Genomic DNA, 7,216 nt, shown 5'->3' with positions numbered 1-7,216 from the left:
ATTTATAACCGCGAGGGGATAAATTATATCACAAGAGTTCACCGTTCTGATATGTACTATATTGAGTGCACCATTTTTATAATAGATAATGTAGATGAACAACTAACTAAAAAAAATAATATTCACTTGCGGCAAATAGACGATACTAAGGTACACGAGGAAATAAGAGGGTCTTAGAAATGGTCTCATCTTTGCTTTTTACATCTACTACTAGGTACGAACCAAGGTCTGTAGTCCAAGTCACACGGAGAATCTTACTATAATTACTACCAGTTTTGCATCTTTTCTTTCTTATTTCCGTGTTTCTTATTTTGATTATTTTTGTGAAGTATTTCATATCCATTTTGACATTATTTTTGTTTTTGTTCATATTTCTTCTTAACTTTTTAGAGTTTCAGCGTTTCTTCTATTCTGCATTTATCTCTTTTTCCTGTTTTCCGTTGTTCTCCATTTCTAGTAATTGAAACTTATGACTTGCTGTATCAATCATCCAGTTTTATGTATATTTTTTTGTATTGATTTCCTATCACCATTACTTTTGTCTTAGTTTTATTCAGTGTCATTCCACTAGAGCATTATTCCAGATCATCAAGCTATTATCTATCTTTTTTCCGACTATTACTTCTAGATCGTCGACAAACACTCTCACTCGCATGTATCTATATTCGACATTATATTTCCTTACCGTTACTCTACAGTTTTTTATTATTCCATCAATTTAGGTTGTGAAGAGCAAAGGGCTTAGTCCTACTTCTTGTCTTAATCCTCCTTTGGTTGTACATCTCAATCTGTTGCCTTTTCAGCTGTTTATTTTACTGTGAATATATGAGTATGTGAATACTTTCTCTGAACCCACTTTGAGATTGTTGTACAGTTCTTTTTATCATCGGTCTTATCTTTCTGTGCCTTTACGAGTGTATTCATTGCTTCACATAGAAGATTTATCTCTCTGTTGTAAAAATTAATTAACTATCCCCTTTCTTAAATATTGGAGTTATTAAAGATCTCTTCTAATCTCGTGGTAATTTGACAAGGATTTCTATTCCGATTTCACCAACAAATTTGATCATATTCTTTGTTATTTGATCGCATCCGGATGATTTTCCATTTATTTTATTACTTGTATTTCTTTCCTCCTCTATGACATACTTGCTTGTTACCTAAGTTTAGTGAGGAAGTTACGTTAAAATTGGACTGGTCTTTTGCTAATAATGCCAAATTGTCTCTAAATCAAAAATCTGAATCTCCAATAGGTATTGATATCGACACCTTTGAGATTTGCTTTACCATGAAAGGAGTAATAATTAATACAAATGTAATTCACTCCAAAACTTCGATTAATATCAAATAATGTTTGCGTGATGAAACAGCTAAACCGTGTGTACCCCAATGCACATCTTATAAAAAATATCAAAAGCTACAACAACTTTTACAAGAATGAAATACAGAAAGCAAATTGCAGTCTCAATAATTGAAGAACTACTTGGATATAATTAATAAAAATCGAGTCTTTAAAAATGAACAGGTGATTAAAAATTACATTAAGACAAAGACATTAAACAGATTTCATACAAGTCCGGCTGATAAGTTAGAAAACGAGTTTCCTAAAACCAACAACGATCAAAATTTCTTCCTTTGCTTAAATTCTCACCTGACCTTCAATCAATCAAAATCACTGTAGCATATCCATGAAAATGAAGAATATTTTAATATACCCTCTTACTCATTTGATAATTACTCTAACCAAGAGGGAGTGTACCCAAACATTTTAAAAATATCAAAAAAAATTGAAGTTACAGCAAACAACTTTAGACCTATTTCCACGGTACCCTGTACATTGGATCAGTATTAAAGAACCAAATAAAAAATCAGAGATTTTTACATGTGAAAGCCACCTCAGTTCAATAGTACATTGTAATTGTTAACAGAAAAATTAATTTTACATCTCATTCTTGTGTTTATGTTGAGTTAGCATTGTGTCCAAATAAAAAATTTCGTTCAATTAATGATGCCCAGCTATGCCCGGCTCGATCTCATTTAACAATTAATAATGTAATTGATATTGGACGAGGAAGATGGAAATTACGTCTTAAGGCGTCCATCCACGCGAATTCTCGTCGGTGCAGATATAACACCGAGATAAATTTTATTTATCCCAAACAGCCAATCCAAAAATGAAACTAATTTAAATGAAACTACAGGTATTAATTAACTATAATTAATTACTTATATTGCAATTACCAAAAGAAATAATTTTTTGTTGTTTTCTGTTGGCCTCCTGGATAAAGGATAATAAATTCGCTTTGTATCATAGATTGACTTCAGTAAATGACTATGAAGTGACGTCGTACATCTAGAATAAATTCCAACATACGGGTGCTTAAATTATTTTAAAAAAATGGTTTTTAACACTAGCAAATATTCCTAGTATGTAAAAGATGAGAGAAAACATGTTTTTCTGTTCTTAGAACGCTCAGTCTTGTTAAGAAAGATATGTGTAGCTGATATTAATATTACATATCAATATTAGCGGCTATTACACAATGAAAACACACAAAAAATATTATCATCATGGGTTTTTAAAAAATAAATTAGACAACCGGTAATAAAACAATATATTTTTAATATTGTGGAGAAATAAATAGGGTAGAGGATAGAAAAAACATAACCCTTAAGCTCTTGCAAAATAACTTCTGCTTTCGAAGGATTGATTAAAGTCAGTTTTAACCTAAAAACCAAAACCAGCTTCTGGAGAGTTTCTACAGACAATTTTGCACGAGACTCCTGGAAAAAGGGCCTATTTATTTCAGTAGTATAATTTTATAGTGTGTTTTGTTAACTAAGGTAAACTTTTAAATTTTTAAAACGATCTGTCAAGTCTGTCTATCGAAAAGCTTGAATAAAACTAAAACGTCGCCCTGAAACTGACAACAAGCATCTGCAGCTGAACTAGTAGTAAACAACCGACTTTATCATCTCGTTACGCAATTCCAAATTGGAACTCTACAAGCATAATGTATATTAATATACTCCTAATCAGCGGTTAGATTTATGAATGCCTTAATTAAACGGAAGCTGGATAATTGCCCGTTAATGATTGTAATCTGTTTCTAATGGGATTACCTATTAGTAGCGAGCGTTATTCTTCGATCGGGACGTGTGAGAACCAACCAGTTTACAAATTATAGGCAATAATATTATGCGCACATGTCATTAACGTTGACCAAAACACCGCGCGACGCATACTTTTGTAATAAAAGAAAATATTGTACTCATTTGTAGCCCAGTTTTTACGTTGCTGTTTCTAACTGCTACAATATCTTTCCACAGGTAAGAATAACGCTGTAGACCCAACAAATGATGTAGAAAAATTGAAATGTAATAATTTTGCGTGAAAAAACGAAACATATATTGTTTAAACGAGACTTCGTTGGACACTCGTTACAATGAATGAAGAAGGGGTGGCAGAATTTTTCAAAAAAGAATATTCGTTTCAGTGATTTTTTTTTGAAAATTGGGTAAAAAATTCTCTCCTTCCAAATGTCTGGGAACTATCATTGGAGGTATCATTTTTTTCTCAGTTACCTCAAGTGTGGGCTTCATTTGTAAGAACAACATTCTATTACAAAACGAACAACCCGTTAATACTGTTTTATACAAGAAACAGTAATATAAAAACTAATATGGTTTAAAAGAATACCAACGGTTGTGCTATGTGTGGCAAATAAGATTGTCGTAGGTAATCATATTTTTGAAAAATATTTTTTTGATTTGATTTATTCGAAACACTTTCATAGTATGCAGTTTAAGCCCTAAATGATGGAAAACCCCTTAAAATATAGCATCACCGGCATTTTATTACAAACAAAAAGACAATAGTGGCAGTGATAGTAATAACAACAATGCTGCCAATAGTAATACCAACTGAAACTTAACATATTGTTAAATTTACTTCTATTGTATTGTATCCTATTTCTCACAACTTATGGTAATTCACTAAAAATAAAATTGACTGAAGAAATAAGAACACATTATACTATGTAAGATTTTTTATAAACTGTAATTTGATATAATTTTAGCAATAATTTTGGATACTGATTCTATACAAACACGTTTTTCATTATTACTAAGTTTCTTGTTGGAATGTGTAAGAGGAAAAATGAATAAATCTATCTCAACTTGACTTCTGTCTATACCATTATTATGAATTCGAGGCACTTTATTATACTACGGTAAAAAGCAAGCTTCATTAAAAGAATTGAATATGTTTCAGTCAGCGTGTCATCTATATATTGGAAAATTAATGGAAAATTGAAATCAAGCTTTTTGGTGACTAATATAATAACTCATTCGTCATTTTGTTGGAACAGTACATTATGCAACAAGTGCGCTAAACGGCAGTTGACTCAAGAGTTTTTGTTTCTCTCAGTTTTTGGGCACACTTTCGCAAAACAACACGAATACATTCACTCACATGACGTCAGAATTGACAACCCTCAAAATTCCAAGCGTTTAAATATCTCCGAAAACATCTGATTGCTCCCAAATCCGTGCGGTAAAATCCTGGAAATGTCCGAAGTGGCTTGAATTCATGGGAAACGAAACTGACGTGGTAAAATGACGCTTCCTGCACGCTAGATCGGTGGGTAATTCGTTATTTGACTCAAGAGTTTATTTGACATAAGCGGAGCGAGTGTTTTATACTTTTTATACAACCGTTAGTTTTTGGGTACATTTTCGCAAAAAAAAAAACACGAATATATTCACTGGCATGACTGTCCGAATTGACAAACGTCAAAACTCAGAGCGTGGGAAATGTCTCCGAAAACATCCGATTGCTCCCAAATCCGTGCTTTAAAATCCCGAAAACGTCCGATAATATCCTTATGATGAAATGAAAGTCTACTAGTTTCGATTTTCACCAGCGAATCCGAAAGGGTGGAAACATATTTATGGAGGCGCATTGCCGTAGCTAGCAGCTTACGCAAATTGTGCAGGAATAACTGTCGCACCACGAAGCCGTCGCTCTATAATTCCGCTTTCCTTCGAGGCTTCCCCTCGTCGGGAATCCGTCGACCTTATCCCACGGGCTCCACAAAACATTCGCATGAAATAATGTTCTGCGTACGACTGGGAGTATTTTGAAGACGACCCGCTTGGGGTCGTCAGGACCTTAAACAATACCCTCGTAAATTCACTGGTTTATCTACCTTGCGTACGGGGTGGAAACTTATCAGATATTTGCGAGGAATAGGGAGATGGAGATTTATTCACCGATCTTAAGGAATATTAACGTTTTTTCCCTTGAGCTGTCTAAGGGGGGGGTGATAAAATAACAGGGAAATTAAAAATTTATGAGTCCGTTAAAGATTTTTATTTTATTTATATGCGAGGTGTGATGAAAAAGTAACCAAAGCCCAGTCGTCCGGATAACGTCTGGGAAAACAATTCGTGAATTTTGCATCACCATAATGCACCTGGTCAATAACCAAAACTAACTTTTTCGTCAAAAACAAAACCACCATTATGTGCCAGCCACCATATTCACCGGATATGGCCCCTGTGAATTTGCCTTATTCCCAAAACTTAAGAAACCCATGAAAGAAAGAACGATTGAGGAGATAAATTCTATACCAGAAAGTGCTTACCAGAAGTGCTTCGAGAAATGGAAAAATAGTTGCCACAAGTGTATTACATCTATATTAATAAATAAATGGTTTTTGATAAAACTTAAATGCCACTTTACTTTTTGATCACTCCTCGTACTTGCATGCAGAGAAATAGGATCACTGTAATCTTCCGACTATAACAAAAAAATTTTGCTTTTGCTTTTTAAAAGACAATTTAGTATGGTTTAATGCGGGCTTAAATTTGTGAAAAAGTGCTGAACTTTTATATGCGTAGCAAAGGATAAACAAACGAAATGTGCTTGTGTGGTACTTATAACGAGAGTAACAAACTTGTCAAAGATTTGAATTAATTGCCTTTTACAGTCTTGCACAAATATTTTAAATATGTCAACAGTAATGAAATTTCAACCAAATATAGAATTATAAAAAAGTACTACGAAAAACAACTTGCTAAATACTAAAAAAAGTGTTTACAATAAACTTTTTACAACCTCTGTTAACAAACGTCAAAAGGCGTGGACGATTATAAAAAATGAAAGTAACCTATCTAAACATAAAAAGTTTCCAGATTACTTCACTGATGATGAAGGAAACGGGTATGCCGATTTACACGCGACCTCTGAAAAATTTAACGACTTTTTTGTGGATTCCGTTAGAGAAATGAAAACACAAACAACTAATAAAAAATCTTCAAGTCAAAGTCGATTTTTAACACCTTTCACGGGTGTTCAACTTTGATGCATTATTTCGTCAGTTACAAAAAAAATTCAGCTGGGTACGATGAAATACCCTGTTCATTTTTTTATATATAAGAAAAAAACATTTCACCCTGCTCTGTAGTGTTTTATTAGACCCTATGGATCCAGTCAGACTATTAAAACTAGTAATTTTTCGTAGAATTCAAGGATCCGATCCAGTCGGTGCTAAACGTTGCATTGCTGTCGGTTCGTCCATCATACCGATTATTGATTTCAGTCGTTCATTTCCGGTCTCGTTTTATTCCAGGAGTAACTGGCAAAAGTTGTAAAAGTGTCGTAAAACTTCAACTGGCCGCTGTTTTATTGTTCCATTCCATCAAATTTGGAAACGTTCGCGTTTTAGAATTGACAGCTATGCAGGTAAGTTAAAGCATGCTCTCGGATGCGCGACAATTGCTTTTGTTAAAGTTTAAAGCTCTGGAATAGCCGTTAATAAAAAAATAAATACTTCTGCGTTGCTATAAATCGCTATTTTGCTTAAATCATTTTGTCCCGGTGATGCATTAGTGAACCGCCTATTCTATGATTTTTTTGTCACATCCAGGAAATATGTTTACACATCCATTTAGAAATTTTATTGTTTTCACCACTAAAGGACGGAAAACCGTAGAAATCGCTAATTTATGTGTAAAGGAAATGTCTTATATATGACTTCAAAAGTTAACAAAAGCGATATATAAATTTGTCTCACATTTTCAAGTAAATCCAAAATAGTAAAAAAAATGCTTTGGATTTGTAGATACATCGCAGAAAACATACAAGATACATACAAGGCAAACAAGTCTGCATTTATAACACCGCAAATTTTTGAAGAGGAGATACGGAAAT

This window comes from Cylas formicarius, unplaced genomic scaffold (assembly GCF_029955315.1).
Source record: "Cylas formicarius isolate icCylForm1 unplaced genomic scaffold, icCylForm1.1 PGA_scaffold_9__14_contigs__length_23061073, whole genome shotgun sequence".
In the NCBI taxonomy this organism is placed as follows: Eukaryota; Metazoa; Arthropoda; class Insecta; order Coleoptera; family Brentidae; genus Cylas; species Cylas formicarius.
The sequence above is the reverse complement of the archived record's forward strand: the minus strand, read 5'-3'. Positions refer to the sequence as shown.